Here is a 15,115-nt window from a genome sequence, read left to right as displayed (position 1 = left end):
GCCAGCAGGAGTTGAGCTGGTCTGAGAAGAAAAACAGAGAAGAAGGAAAGATCCTAAAACAGTGATTTGTTTAAACTTCTTCACAAACTTTACAACACAAGGAAATCAACAGAGACAAGCTCGTAATGAAGTAATCAGCCAACACGGCTAATATTCCAGCAACCAGAAATTTCCCTCCATGTCATGGGGCAGATATGAATAGGGTCATTAAAATATGGCCAAGGAGGGGAGGGAGAGTTTACTTTTTCTGTCTCCTTAGAGTCTGTGCTCTGAAAGCGCAGCAGGAATTTAAACAAATAACACGGAGGAATGGAGAATCTGATCACATTTAAAGAAAAAGCCCCTTTCAAACTTCTTTTTAAATCATTGGCTTCTGCAAGTTTCACTTTTTAAAAATGCTCCTGGCTTTTTTCCCTCTGAAACAAAATTAGCATCAAATTGTTCTAATATTTTTCTGCATACTTTTTTTCTCTAGGTCAAGAAGAAATTGTTGCTCCATCATATAAGTGAATGTCAGGAGAAGGAAGGAAGGAGGGCGATAAAGAGTGAAGTTCTAATGCATCCTCTATGATTCAAAAGGAAAAGAATAAAGTTAGCAGAGGATAAAAGGTATACGGAGAAAGCCACCCACAAAAAGGGTTGCGCTGGTGAAATGGGCCTGTGTCGGTCACATTCCCTCAGGGAGGGCAGCATTGGGTCCCTTGCATTTCAGATAAAATACAACTTTAGGAACAGGGGCTGAAGGGAGAGACGCTTCCACCCACCTCAACGGGGCAAATTTTTTTTTTGACAGAGTCTCAATTTGTGGCTCAGGCTGTAGTGCAGTGGTGCGATCTTGGCTCACTGCAACCTCTGCTTTCCGGTTCAAACGATTCTCCTGCCTCAGCCTCCTGAGTAGCTGAGATTACAGGCACACACCACTATGTCCTGTGAATTTTTGTATTTTCAGTAGAGAGGGGGTTCCATCGTGTTAGCCAGGTTGGACTCGAGCTCCTGACCTCAGGTGATCCCCCCACCTCCCAAAGTGCTGGGATTATAGGCGTGAGCCACCGTGACCCGCCCAACAGGGCAAATGTAACTGAACTAACAGTACAACCACCTGAGGCTCTCAGAGGATGGCAGAGTGCTCTGACCTTAGACAAGTTACTTAACTTTTGAAAGCCTCAGTCTTCCTACCTGTAAAAAGACAAGAAGAGAACATTCCTCACAGAGCTGTGAAAGTCCAATCATACAAAGAAAATATAACATCACTTGGCACTTGGTAGAGTGTTCTACAAACGTTATGAAGAAAAAACCCCGCAATTCCCCCCTAAGACCCTCATCGGGTAAGGACCCTGGGCCCTGAAGAGGGGGGCAGGCCTGGGGGTGTGGGAAGGACACTTTAGCCAGCTGCCCCCAGTGCTCCTCCGAGCCTGGAGGCCCAGTTCCAGGGCTGTGGTGTGGCTTGAGGGCCCAGGGCTCCTCACTGACTTTGCTTAAGCAAGTTTGTTCACACACAGGCCCATATACACTTTGGCTAGAAAATTCAACGCGGAGTTTTTTCTTCCTTCTTTCTGTTGTTGTTGGGTTCTGATTACTTCCATCTGGCTTCAGCGGCTCCAGTGGAGTCTCCAAAACACAAAACACAACAAAAAACCCACCCTGCAAGACACATGCACCAAACCTAGAAGGCTGCTTTGCTTTTCGCCAGCGGGTGCTCAGATGGCGCTGAGTGCGAGCCGCGGCGGGGGGCGCCTCAGGACCCCCTAGCACCTGCGCTCGCTGCCCGAGGGAGGAGGGTCCGCGTAGACCCAGCCCCCGCATCCCTTCCCTGGAGTCCCCGGCTTCCGCCCCAGCGCCCAGAGAAGCGGGCGCCCTGGGAACAACGACCCGGGCATCTCCCAGCGGAGGGAAGTGGATGGGCAGGGCGGGGGGATTTCAGAGATTGGAAACAGAGCAGCCCTAGCGCCTCAGCCCCGGCGCTCATCTGACTTGAGTTAGCGACACCCCCAACTCCCCACTTCGGCGTCTAAAAAAAGTGTCGGAGATTGGAGCGTCCTCTGGTTTCTTTCTCGAACTTTCCGTGTAGGTGCATTTTCTTTCCTAGGTGCTGGGTCGGGAGATTCCCTGTGCGCCCCCTTTCGCCTGCCCTCCCCCTGGCGGCGTCCAGTCCCCCAGCGTCCCCCCGCGGGGAGCGGGCGGGTGCGCGGGGCCCGGGTGTGCCCGCACCGTGCGCGCGGGGGCGCTGCGCAGTCCGGCGACGCTGATGAATTGCAGGAGTGCCGGCGCTCGCCAGCCGAGGCAGCACGGCTCCGCGGACTTTTTTTCAAACTCCCATCAATGAGACTTCGAGGAGGAGCGGGCGGCGGCGGCGGTGATTGCGGGCGCGGAGGAAGGCGAGGAACCGCGGGAGGAGCCGGAGGAAAGAGCGCGGGCCGCGCGGCAAGCCGAAGCCTCGGGGAGCCGCCTGCTCGCCGGCGGTAGGGGCTGCGGGGCGCCCGCCAGCCTCTCGGTCCCCTCTCCCGCCTGGCCCGCCCCGCCCCGGCTGGCCGGAGCCCCGGCACCAGGCAGCCAGCCGAGGGTCGCCGCGCCAGCCAAGGTGGGATGGGGGCCCACCGCCACCGCCCGGAGCCCGAGAGGCCACCTGCGTGCTAGAGGCAAACTTTTGTCTCCCTCGGTAAAGTTGCATTGGCCTTCTTTTGCTTGCTTTTCGTGGCGAAGCGCCTCCCACCTCGGCAGAGCGCAGGCCGACTGGGATGCTGCGCCGTCGCGGAGGGTCCCTCGGCCGGGTACCGGTGCCTCGGCCTTGGGGTCTGGGCGCCCGGCTTCTGGGGACTCGAAACTAGTGGGCGCGACTCCCTTTCGGGCTCTGGACTAGCAGGGCGGGGATTTAAGGAGGGTCCTGGGGCTTGGTTCGTGGCCCGGGGTCGATGTTGCACCCCCTCCATACCTGGGGGAGAGCGCCACTCTTCTCGGGGTGCACAGCGTGCCCGCCTTAGCGCGCGAGCCGGGGGCTGTTTTTTCGGGGGGTGGAAGGTGGGATCGGAGGCTGGGATGCTCCGAAGCTAGCGGAGGTGGGCAGTGGGAGCGTGTTTGCGGGCGTGCTGAGCGCGGAGGGGCTGTAGCCAGCCACTTGAGAACTTCGAACTCCACTTCTCCGCGCTGCGCGTCCGGGAGCCCTGCCTTTCTTTCTTCCTTCCTCGCTCCTTCCTCCCCCTCGCCGGGGCCGGCCGCCCCCTCCCCCTCTGCTGGGCTCTCCTCCTCTTCTCCTGCCCTCCGCCCTGAGATCCGCTTGACTTCCCGAAGGGATCCGCACGTAATCCTTTGCCGGGTCCTCCGGTTACCCCCACCTCACTTTCATCCCTGCCCCCCTGCTCATCGTCTCCCCCCACCCCCGGCAATCTCTCAACAAGTATATTTGCTGAGGAATTTGAAAAATCCACTACTGCAACTTGATCTGTGTGTGATGGATGGGGAGAGGCGCGGAGAGAGTTGGGCGCCAATCCTATTAAGGGTTTAGAGAGGGGAGAGTTTTCCCCGGACGGGGAGGGGGCGGGGGCGGGGAGCGGGGAGCGGGGAGCGGGGAGGGAGCGTGTGCTTGCGTGTGTGAGTGAGCGCGCCCGCCGCGCCGGGGAGCTGGGAGTCCGCCCAGCTCTGCGCCTTTTCAGCCCGGCGGTAACTGCTGTCATTTCCTAGGAAACCCGACTTTTGAGGAGCGGGGAGCTGGGGATGGAGCCCGCGCGCCTCACCCTGGGTGACCGGTAGCCGAGGCTCTCGGGGACCTCCAATCTCCCCGCGGGGTGCCTCTCTCCACTACCTTCTCTTTTGTGTAATTGTTCTGTGGCTCCTAGAGTTGATCCCAGCAGGAAAAGTAGACCTGTCCCTAGTGTCTGGTCCTGCGCCCTGGGGGTCTTGTAGGCAACCCGGCCATTCCGCTCGGTGCGCGACCTCTGGCACTGGTTTTGCAGCTCGGTGGCTGCGGCGGTGTCCCAGGCCCCTTCTCCACCGCCCTTGCCGGGCGTGTGAAGGTTTAATCCGGACAGCTTCAGATAAAGGGAGCAGTTGTAAAACGCTCGTAGGCTGTTTGCAGACGAGGCTCTGGGGGATGTAGGAGAATTTGAAAGTAAACGTTTCCCTCGCAAGCGGCATAAAATAGTGTTTAAACAAATATTGTATTGGCATGCTCAGGGGGCTCGGTGCCAAAAAGTAAAGTAAATAAACTGTGAAACCCAAAATATACAGCGGGGAAAGTGGAGGAATAGGCGGGCTTGTCACAGGCTTCCCTGATGAGACCAGTTTGTTCCAGCCACCTCACCTGCCAGCCTTCTCTCCGCCCATTTCCTTACCTTGCTGGGAGTTCCCTTGGCTGGGTTTCCCTGTGTGTGCAGGCAGGCTCTCCCCGGGCCTAGGAGCGGCTTTGCAGTTGCTCATTTAGGGGGAAGCTCACCGTCTGGCTACCTGGGCCGGTCTCCGCAGGGAAGGGAGGGCACCCTGCCTATGCCTGGGTGCTTTGAGTTTGAAGACTATTTAGGCTTTTCCCGGCTTCTGGTCTGTGCTGGGGCAGTCCTAGAATGTGGCATCCAGATTCATCAGGGGCCTTCTCTTTTTTTTGACTGTGCTGCTGCTGCTTCTGCCTCTTTCTTAGTCGTTCTTGCTTTTGTTTTCTTAGACTTGCCGCTTCTCTTACGGGATATTGTGGAGATGTTTTCTCTGGGATTCAAATTCCACTCAAACCCAGCCATATGGAAAGTTGTCGCTTGTGTGATGAGTTTTAAAGTTAATTATATTTGGTAAGATTTAGGGTGGTTTTGTATTTCCCCTCTGCTTTGAGAAATATTCCAGTTTCATGAAGCTATTTCGTGATTTTAGGGGGATTTAAGCTAAGAAAGGGAATATCCTGCATTTGGAAGAGGCCACCTGCCCAGGAGGTGTCCCTCAGGTGAACCAGCCTGCAGTTGGGCCAACATCTGAGTGAGAGACTGTGGTCAGAACAGTTTGCAAAGCGACTTGGAGAGAATTAGAATGACAGGTAGAAAGAGCCTTCCGAGACAGGGCTGGGCTCCCAGGCTCACCGAGGTGAGACTGCTGGAGATGGTTTTATCCTCTGTGGGAATTGATTTGATGGAATTTGCACAGGGTTCAGATTCCTTCAGCAGAGACTTCCGGGCTGCTCCCAAACTCACTCTGCTCCAGGCCTTGAAGGGAACCCTTGACTGGTGGCTTCCTTGAAGCTTGCGTGGGGTTAGCGAGGCCTTGGAATGGAGTGCCACTTCACTCTCAGGGACGCTCTGGTCCACTGGTGGGGAGAGCACAGAATGGAAAGTCAATCCTTTGAGTCGCCTGGTCAGAAGAGGGGGCCGGAGGGCTTCTGGTCAGCGGTTCGTTGCTTGTCTGCGGGGGTCTTGGGGGATGTGTACTGTAGCTGGCTTGTTTGCACTGCAGACTGAAAAATACACAAATACTTCACGCTTTTTGTACTCCTACAAGTGCCCTGTACACAGTGCAGCCCCTGGGGCTGGATTAGCAAACCAGGGATTCAACAGGCAGGCAGACAAAATTGGATATTTGCCTAATAAACACCCTTCTTCCATCCCCCACCCCCACACCCTGGTATATCCCAGGGGAAACTTCACTCCACAGATGCCAGCAGATTCCTTTAAATGGGACTTGGAGGTTGTCATGTGCACTTTGAAAGCCTGTGTGACCCCCTCACACCCAGCTGGCTTGTTAAAGCCTAGAATCAGAGTCCTACATCCTTGTGTACTCTCTGGGTAGGGCAGCTGGCCTTTTCCCGGGGAAAGTGTGTTCAGCCCGGCTTCCTTTCATCTGTCTGGCGCTTGCTGGAGGGAGGTAGAGCAAACCAGCCTTGCTTCTTTGAGGCTGTGGGGAGGAGAAAGGGGTTCTACCTGGGCCAGAGCCTGTTTCCTAGTGCACGAGGGGCAGCCAGGCCAGGTGGACCATGCTGTGGACAGCTGCAGCTGTTCCCGCTGGGCCAGGGTCCTTTGAAAAGGAACCCGGGGGAGCATTTCCCCCTTTCTTCTTTTCAGTAAGTGTCAGAGGCATGGACAAGTGAAACACGTGAAGAATGCCAAAGAGAGAAACAGTGTTCTCAGATTCCAGAAAATTCAGAGGCAGAATCGGTGATTGTACCAACAACCAGAATGTACAGCGGTTTCAGTGGCTCCTGGACTTCTAAAGAAATTGGGAAGGACAAACTGCTCTCTGTTTCCTTAGGCTTGTTTAACAGATTTGAGAAAGGGTCAACCAACACTGATGTTTGACAGTGTTCTTTGAAAAAGAGTGACACCTTCGACACTTTCCTGGTTTTCAAATAAACACACAACACCCGATTCAACATTAATCATTTTCTCTAAAATTTATTTGAGGATTTGCTGTGGAATATCAAGAATTAAAAAAAAAAAGCAATCATTGATTATTATTACGTTTAGAGGATGACAAAAGCATCCTTAACCCACAAAACTGTATTTAAAATCAGGGAAAATGCACAGATAACAGTATATTTTCTGTGCGTTTACTATCTTATTTCCCCCAATTCTTTCATCAGCACGGTAATTCTCAATAATCCTGTTTGTTTTGTTTCTGGTTTCTTAAAAAACATACACATGGGGGAAAGTAAGTAACTCATTTAAGATGTGACCAGCGAGTACTTATTAAACTGTTTTTGGGATTTGGGTTTAAACTGAATAATGTTTTGTGCGTGTGCTTGCACATGTGTGTTGTTAAAAAAAAAAAAAAAAAAAAAAACCAGGTTGCTGCGAAGTGTGTTTTCACTGTGAGTGCCGGGTTTCAGCTATTAGCATAAGAAAAAAAGTTTTAGTGAGCTTGCCATTGTCTTCAATGAAGAGTTCAGCAAAGGGAAGGAAAGCCGCAAAAGGGTGATGGTCCATTGAGATTCTTCAGCAGCCCCGAGCTCGTCATCTGTCTCTGAAATCTGTGATCGGATATCACTTTTATCTCGCTTTTCCATTCTCTGGCCTTTTTCACACGTTCGCTTTTGTCAAGGTTTATCGATTATGTTTTCTTTTCTACAAATCTGTGGAAAATTTAATGAACCAAAAACAGCAGTGAAATAAAGGGGACTTTTTATTCATTAGCACGGGATTGGGATTGATTACCCCCCTTTGGGCAGCCGAGGGCCCCAGGCCTCCTGCAGGCAGCGAGGGGGAGGAGGGAGGGTGGCCCTGCTGCAGGCTGAGGCAGGGACTTCACAGGCCTGTGGCCTCCAGGCTGAGCACCGGCGCAGCCCTGCACTCCTGTCCCAAGTGAACTCTGAAAGCTTGTCCGCGATGGCTGTGCGGGTTCAGCCTGAATGCAACCACGCCGCAGCCCCCACACGCCATGGCCTCCTGGGTCCTGGCTTAGTGGGCTTGGGGTGAGGTGGGGGCGGGGGGGTGTTTGTATTTCCCAGACTTACAAACCATTTGAGTGCTGGGCCTTCCCTGGGACACAGTTAAGTATCTCCCTTCCTCCAGACCCAGCTCAAACCTGTAATTAAGCAAAGCCCCTGATGTGATTACGCTTTGCTGACTCGGCCGGGTTTGGAGCCATTCCCTCTAGGAAACAGGGTGAACTCTTGCTCTTCCCAGAGGCTTCCTGGGCAGCTTGTGGTGCACGTCTATTGTACAAATGTCCGCTCTCTTCCTCTCCCTTCAGCCATCCGTCCTTCCTTTCTTTTTCTTTCTCCTTCCCCCTTTCATTTCTGTCCCGCCCCCATCCCCGCTTCTCTCTGGGTCTCTCCCTCTCCGTTCTCTCTCCCCCTCTCCTTTCTTCCCCCCTCCGTTTCCCTCTCCTCCGTCTCCTCCTCCTCACTCCCTCTGTTTTCCATCTCTTCCCATCTTTTCCCATTTCCCCCTCCCGTTCCCTCCGCCCCCTCCCCGCCCCCGCCGTCTGGTCCTTCCCCTCCCTCCGCGCCGGCTTTTCCGCCCGGCGGAGCGCTGGCGGGCGAGGCCGCGTGTCCGGGCGGCGCCGACCGTGCGGCGGCCGGGGAACATTCCGTGCCCCGAGCGCCCCGGGCCCACGGCCGCGGCCCTCCCACCTGCGCGCCGGCCTGGTTTGCAGCCTCGGAACAATGGCCACATTGTGGCGGCCGCACACCGGTCGCCGCCGGCGAGTGGCGGGAGGCCGGACCCTGCTCGTGGAGAGGCGGGAAGAAAGCCAGAGGGTCAGGTCCCCACGGCCGCGCCCAGAGCGCGCGAGCGGCTCCCACCAGCGAAGGGCGCGGGTTCGGAAGGGCGTCCCGGGGCTTCCTCGCCCCCCACGTCCCATTGGCCCGCCCTCGTGCCCGCTGCCCCAGAAGGGGCTCCCAGTTGCCTTTGCAGTTGGCGGAGTGAATGAATGCGCTCCACGGGAACCTGGGGAGAGGGAGGCCGCGGGACCAAACTTTTGGTGGCGTCTGAAACTTTTTCTGTACGGCATCTGCAGATGGTAATGTCGAAGGCCGCCTTCTGCCCTGTTCCCTCCCGGCGACGGGAAAGGAAGGGTGGTCCTCTCTTCCTTTAGTCTTGACCTGTAGGGATTCGAAACCTCTTAGCGCTCAAAAAAGATCTTTGAATGCCTGATGTTAAAAGAGCATCCCTGGGTCCAGGATAGCCCCTTCAGCAAACGCTTAGCAATGCTGCTTTGTGTGCTGGACAATGCAGTAAGTCAGCCAGACTTTTGAGCCACATTTATAAGGAACTGTAAGGGCCGCTCAAGTACACTTGTGCTAAGTTGAATTGATTGAAATTTAATGGCGGTTAGTGGCGATGAATGGTAATGATTTTCCAGCGTATCTTTGGCATACTTGACATTAATAACTGGAGTGTGTGTGTACGCACGCCGAGAGCCCGCCACACACGTGAAGCCGTAGCATTATTCATTTCCGAGATGCCAGCCCTTTCTCTCCTCAAATCCTTTTCCTTCTCAGCATAATTCAGTTGTCAGGATGACTTTTTTTTAAAAAAAAAGGAAAGAGGGAAAGAGAAAAATCTTTCTCCATTGAGCACGTACATCATGTCAACATAATTTTGAGCTCATGATTTCTTTTCAATTCCTACATAAATCAGCTTCTAATATACAGAATGTGATGAATTTGTTTTAGCTGCCACCATGAATTAATGTTATGCAAATAGAAGCTTTGCAGGTGAAATGATTTACTTAATAATTTCAACTTCTAATATTTAAACTCATTCATTATGATGGAGTGAAAAAAACAAGTTCATATTTTTAAGCCTGAGATGGGGAGATTAGTATGCAAGTATTTGCAGTGCAGGCAGCCCTTGATGACCAGAAAATACCTCTTAATTTGTTGATTCTCTGGGAATCTGCAGCTCACCATGCCATGGCCTAGGGAGCAGGCGATAGAAGACTTACCAAGTTTTGTCTGGTGGGGACACAAATGCATTTACATAATTCCATCGCGACCATCAATGTAACATATCTAGTGGGTCTGAACTGGCTCTGCTTTGGGGATCAAGGAAGGCTTCCCATTTGAACTGGTCTTGAAGAATGGCTGTAACTGCCAGGTAGAGAAGGGCAAAGGGCTCTGATGTGCTGCTGCCTCCCTGCTCCCCTTCCTGCTTCTTTGTCCTTTGCTAGTTAAGACCATCTTAACACTGTAATTCCAGGGCTTTGGGAGGCTAAGGTGGGAGGATTGCTGGAGGCCAGGAGTTTGAGGCCAGCCTGGGCAACATAGTGAGACCCTGTCTCTACAAATAATAATAATAATAATGGAGACTATCTTAAGAGCCAGTCATTAAATACCTGCCTGTGAAGGTGACCCTGGTGTAGAAAGTTGGGCCAGAGGACTACCTGGATAACTGCTAGGAAGACTTTCTTACATATACCATCTTTTTAGGCTATTTTCCTCTGGAAGTTGAGGAGAAGCACAAGAGTGATAGATGGCAGAAGTATAAAGATAATTAGCCGGAACCCCTTGGAGTTATCCCAGGGACAGGGAGACCCAGTCACTCAATAGCTGTGCAAGTTGCTTTGCCTCTCTCTGGGAGGGGGGCTTGGTAGGTGTCATCTCTCAGGTCCTCCCAGCTTCAAAACCCTCTGAGCTAGCACACCCTGCCCGCAGGACAGCCATCTCTAAGAGTCAGACAGCAGGTAGGGTGGGAGGACCAGAGTGTGGAGAAAGGGAAGGTCTTGGGTACCCTCTGGGGACAGTCAAGTGCCTCTCAAGGAATGTGTCCTTCCTCCCCCTGTTGGTCACTCTTCCCAGCCAGCCACTGTGCTCAAGTACCTCTGGGATGTGGTCACAGGGTCAGTGTAGATGGGGGTGTCTTTGGGGACACTGGCAGAGAGCTGAATGGTCTTTTCAGACTTTCCTGAATGCTGAAGATCAGTGAAGGAAGGGCTGACACATAAATTTGTCTTGGATCTCCGAAGATGATAAGGGTGGAGTTTTGACTTCACTTCTCAAAAAATTGAGGTCATTGCAGTCTGATGACAGGTTGAAGGCACATCACTCAGGCGTTTCTGCAGACAGCCGTGGGTTGCGCTGTCATGATACATTGTGTGTGTCCAGGCAGTGACAGTATATTTAGGACTGGCCCTTGCTGTCTGTGGAGATCAAGGTGAGGGGACATCTCTGGTGCTCTTGGGCTTGAGAGTATGCATGTGTTGCTTTGTTTACATAGTGAAAGAAAAAAATTGGACTCAGTAGCTATTCAGTTACTTCTGTACTTTTCAGGTATGTGAATCAAGATTTGGAATAGGATTGTAGGGTTTTAATGTAATTCAGGTCCTTTCATCTGCAGAAGATGTAGTACCTCATATAGTAATTTACATACACAGTGTAGTATGTTAGATTACCCTTCTTGCTGTTCAGTGTGAATGAGGGATGTGTGACATGTATATTTATGCTGATAGACATTTATATGGCTAAAACTTTAACTACCAGATTCCTTTAGAATTAGATTTCTTTTTTCTCCTAAAATGTGCTTGTACCCAAGAACTAGAAATTAGTTAATAGAGGCACAACTGAGAATAAGGCCGAAAAGGCCTCTTGAATGGAATTAAGGTGGGAAGTTTGTTAAATCATATTCAGAATCTTAGGTTCCCCAGGGAGAACCCATTGAATGAGAATTCCTGCAGAGTGGATCCAGGAATCTGCATTCGATCCAGGATTTTCAGGGAGGGGTGATGAGGAAGAATGCCTTTTTACTATCGTGTCTCTCAGTTCTGGGACAGTCCAGGACTGGATTTTCAGCCAATTGCAGGATTTGCAGCTGCCTGGACAGCTGCTGTGGCAAGGAAACTCTGTAAACAGAGATACTTCTGCTCAACAGAGCTCTGAGAAGTGGGCTTTAGGGCAGGGTCTCTGTTTCACAGGACAGTGGCCGAGATTGTAAGGTGGCTCTGGTGGTTACTTGCTTTTGCTGGCTCCTGGGAGAAACGAGAGTATATGAAGTCAACGTCTTGCTTTATGTGCTGTAGGTTCTGTCCCAAGGGTCCCTGGGATGTCTCCTTTCTTTTTCCGTGTAAGGAATTGCAGCGCCATTAGGATGGCTGTTTCGTTGCTTTGTGGCTAAAGTGGGACCAGTTTGGCATTGGACAGTTTGAGTAGGTCTTCTGGAAGTTTGACCCAAGGAGACAGATTGTTGGCTAGGGGCGGAGTTGCAGGAGAGGAAACCGTGGTGGCGTCAGGCCTGGGAGCTGGAAGGAGCCTGCCCTGAGGGTGAGCAGAGCCCTCACTCATGATCAGGGGCCTGGTTATGGGCCTTTCCTGTCACTACTGTCCTGCAGGCCTTGGAGACCTGGGCTCTTTCACACCTGCAGCTGTGACCATGTGGGGTGGCTTCTGGGACTTTGATTCATACAGTTCTGCACTGCAGACTTAATTTGCTTGATGCTAAGTTACAAGTACACTTGGGCCAGGACTTCAAGAGTGCATGGAAGAACACGTGGGAAACATTTGAAATTGTGATGTGGGTGGGTCCTCGTCCACCCAGCAACTGGCTCACCTGGTGGCCATGGGGTGGGATTTGCTGGTCTGAAGAGGCTCAGGATTCCTTCTGTCCACATTTTGGCAGTTCTTCTGCCCAGGTGACACGTACAGCGTATTGCAGGCTCTTGCTGGTACTGGGGACCCTGTGAGAAGGGAAGTGGAATGTGGGCTCGTGCCATGGCCATCTCCTCCAGGTCTCTGGTGTGCAAGACCTGGGTGCTGCATCCTTCTGCAGGTGCAGGCCTCGGCCCCTGAGCCCGCAGGACCCTGGCGCCCAGCCCAGCTGTCTTACCAAGAGCAGCTGAGCCCCCATGACCCAGTGCATTGCTTCTTCAGTGCTGTTTCCCTCCATCTTCATGGGGCCACCTTGCATGGGTGGCCAGTGGATGAGCAGGAAAAGCTGGAGGGGGGTCAGCTTACAAAAGACTGACAGCTCCTTTGGAAGCCCGGGTTGGCTGGACACCGTACTGGTGGTGGTGGAAGGCCTGTTCTCATGCTTACGGTGATTGTAGTCATGAGAAGCAAAGCTCCCAGAGCAGTGCCTGGCTATGGGCATCAGTAAGGCCGCCTTGTGGAGCACCTGTGTCCCCCTCGAGCTGTACCCTCATGAAGCTGCCCAGCTACTTGCCCAGCCAGAAAGTAGAGAGCCTAAGAGAGGCCTGGATCTCTCCGCTCCACAGCTAGCCCTCCCCCACTGTGGGTGCCTTTGTTTCCCCCCTGCCTATCCCGCTTTCTTCTGCTTCTGTTTCCTTGGGTTTTCCTTTATTTATGTTTGAAGATCCATGTCTTTGCTGGGCTCTGGTCTCTGTATTCAAGGTCTGGACTCTGGTTTAGCGCTTGGTTTCAAGCACACCTCCTTCTCCTCATGTAAAAATATTAAAAACAGCAGCAAAACATGATTTGCCCTCTAAGATTTTAAAACTAAGACATGCCTCTGTACTTAACATGTAAAATAAGGAGAAGCAAAAAAGGGAAAATTTGGTTAAATTTTCTTCCAGTCTGTATTTTTTAATAAAAATTTTTTTTGCTCTAACCTTTCTTACAAAATCGAGGTTCCATTAATACAGCCTAGTAACTCCTGATTTATTTAACATTACACCATTATATCACTTCACATTATTATTAATTTTTATTAGTGTGATTTTTGTTAGCTACATAATATCCTTTTGTCTGCCTTGTTCATGTGTTATCATCCTTATACCATTGTGGATTTAGATTGTTTCTAGTCTTTGTTATTATAGATAATAATGGGATGGACATCCTTGAGTAGGGACGTGTACCTGAAATTCTCTTTCTTTAGGTAGATTCCCGAAAGTGGGATAACTTGGCTAGAATATTTGGGCAGCTGTTTTTCGGGTGCTTGTTAGGCCTTAATGGAGTTCCAGCAATATGCACCTAGCTTTTGGGAAGATGGGAGGTGCTAGCTAGAGGTTTTCAGGACAGTATGCACAAATCAACGTAAGACAATTATTGAGTGCCATCTGCATGCTCAGACACGTGCAAGTCACTTGCAAAATAGGGCCTCAATTTGCGGATGGGTAAGCAGGGCCTCAGAGACCCTGGCGAGTCTCTATGTCCACCTGGGCAGTGGGGGCAGAGCTCTGAACAGAGGCAGGTTTGCTGACCCCCAAGCCAGGACCCTCTCCCCGAGTTGGCTCCTGAGTGCTGTCCTGGTGGCAGCTGGTTTGTCTCATGCATGGACTATAGCACTGATTCTTAACTGGGCAGTGTCTCCAGGGGCCATCTGACCTGTCCAGAGACAGTTTTGGTTGTTACAACTAGGGGAATGCTGTTGTATTTAGTGGGTAGAGGCCAGGGATGCTGCTAAGCATCTATAAACCACAGGCAGCCCATGACAAAGAATTTTGCAGCCCAAATGTCAGCAGTGCTGCTCTCCAGAAACCCTGAGTGGAGGCACATCATAGGGGACCCCTCCCCTGCTGACACAACGGGACTCTGCCACTGGGGCTTCCCAGGGCCTCCGACAGCGGGGCTGTCAAAGCAGGTAGCAGTACTTTGTTCAAACCTAGTTCTCACACCAGGCTGGAAATCTTAAACCTTCTTTTCTGTGCCTTGAATTTGAAACAGTGTGGCAGATGCCATCAAGAGGAATTCCTTTTGTAATCCATCAGTCAATCAGCTGGCACTTAGGGGAACATCTGTTATGTGCCCGGCACTTACTAAGCTCACAGCTGTAGGCACACCTTGCTAACTTGGTTGCGGAGCCAGCAGTCTCCGAAATCCCAGCAGGTTTCTCAAATGTGCATCTTCCTCCTTCTCCTCTTGCCTAGGAGGAAGCCTACTGTAGGAAAGGCATGATCTCAAAAGGCATAGTGAGATCTCAAAAGGCATAGAGGAGCAGGAATTGCCCCAAACTGTTTTCCCCAAGACCCTGGATAGGTCTGTTTTCCTGGCTCCAGGCTGACAAGTTTCCCACTTCATAATGAATTTTGTGTTGAGCTACACCTGCAGCTACTAGTCAGAGAATGCAGAGTCCTGTTAGTATAAAGAAAAGCCCCAGAGTGAAGACCTTGGGCAGTGGCTCCTTTAACTAACCAGTGCGCCTCAGCAGTTTGGAAGGCTTTCTCCAACAGAAGGCCAGACTGGGTCTTCCAGGAGGAGGACTTTGCCAGCGGAGGGGTTAGGGAAGGAAGGGCAGTCTGGGCAGAGGACCTCACAGGGCAAGTGCTGGACAGGGTGTGGCATTTCTGGAGCTTCTGGTTTGTGGGAGGGTCAGCGTGGGGTTGCCTCCAATAGGCAGCTTTGTGGTCCCCCAGATGACTTCTCTGACTTATTGCCCACCCATGGTTTAGTTTCAGGTCATGGGACATACATGTGCAGAGGGCCCAGGTTCTTCCTGGAACATTTGGGATCCTGATGTGCGGCAACATGATTGATCATCAGCTTTGCCTTTTCATTCTCCCCCTCTTGGGTTTGGGCTGACTCAGTTTCTAAAGTTTTATCTTTCTGTCTGGTGGGTGGTGGTTCTCAGAATGCTCTCCACTATGATCCCCAGGCAAGATTATAGATTGAAATTAAGATTATAGGGATCTTTCATCCATCCATCCATCCATTTCATCCATCTATCCATCCTCAATTCATCATCATCCATCTATCCATTCATCCATCCATCTACCCATTCATCGATCCATCTATCCATCCATCCATCCATCTACCCATCCA

The 15,115-nt window shown here is 51.7% G+C and overlaps 1 protein-coding gene across 1 annotated transcript in view; it reads left to right on the top strand.

Annotated features, from left to right (window-relative positions):
- Positions 1–2,240: 2,240 nt before the first annotated feature.
- GLI2 (GLI family zinc finger 2) overlaps positions 2,241–15,115 on the top strand; it is a 251,203-nt gene continuing 238,328 nt past the window's right edge. Inside the window, exon 1 of the mRNA XM_032250612.1 lies at positions 2,241–2,656. The gene's annotated coding sequence lies outside the window, so the exon portion shown is untranslated. The remainder of the gene's footprint in view (positions 2,657–15,115) is intronic.

This window comes from Sapajus apella, unplaced genomic scaffold (genome assembly GCF_009761245.1).
Source record: "Sapajus apella isolate SASKATOON/1434 unplaced genomic scaffold, GSC_monkey_1.0 scaffold72, whole genome shotgun sequence".
NCBI classification, from domain to species: Eukaryota; Metazoa; Chordata; class Mammalia; order Primates; family Cebidae; genus Sapajus; species Sapajus apella.
Note: the sequence above shows the minus strand (reverse complement) of the source record. Positions and strands in the feature narration are given on the sequence as shown.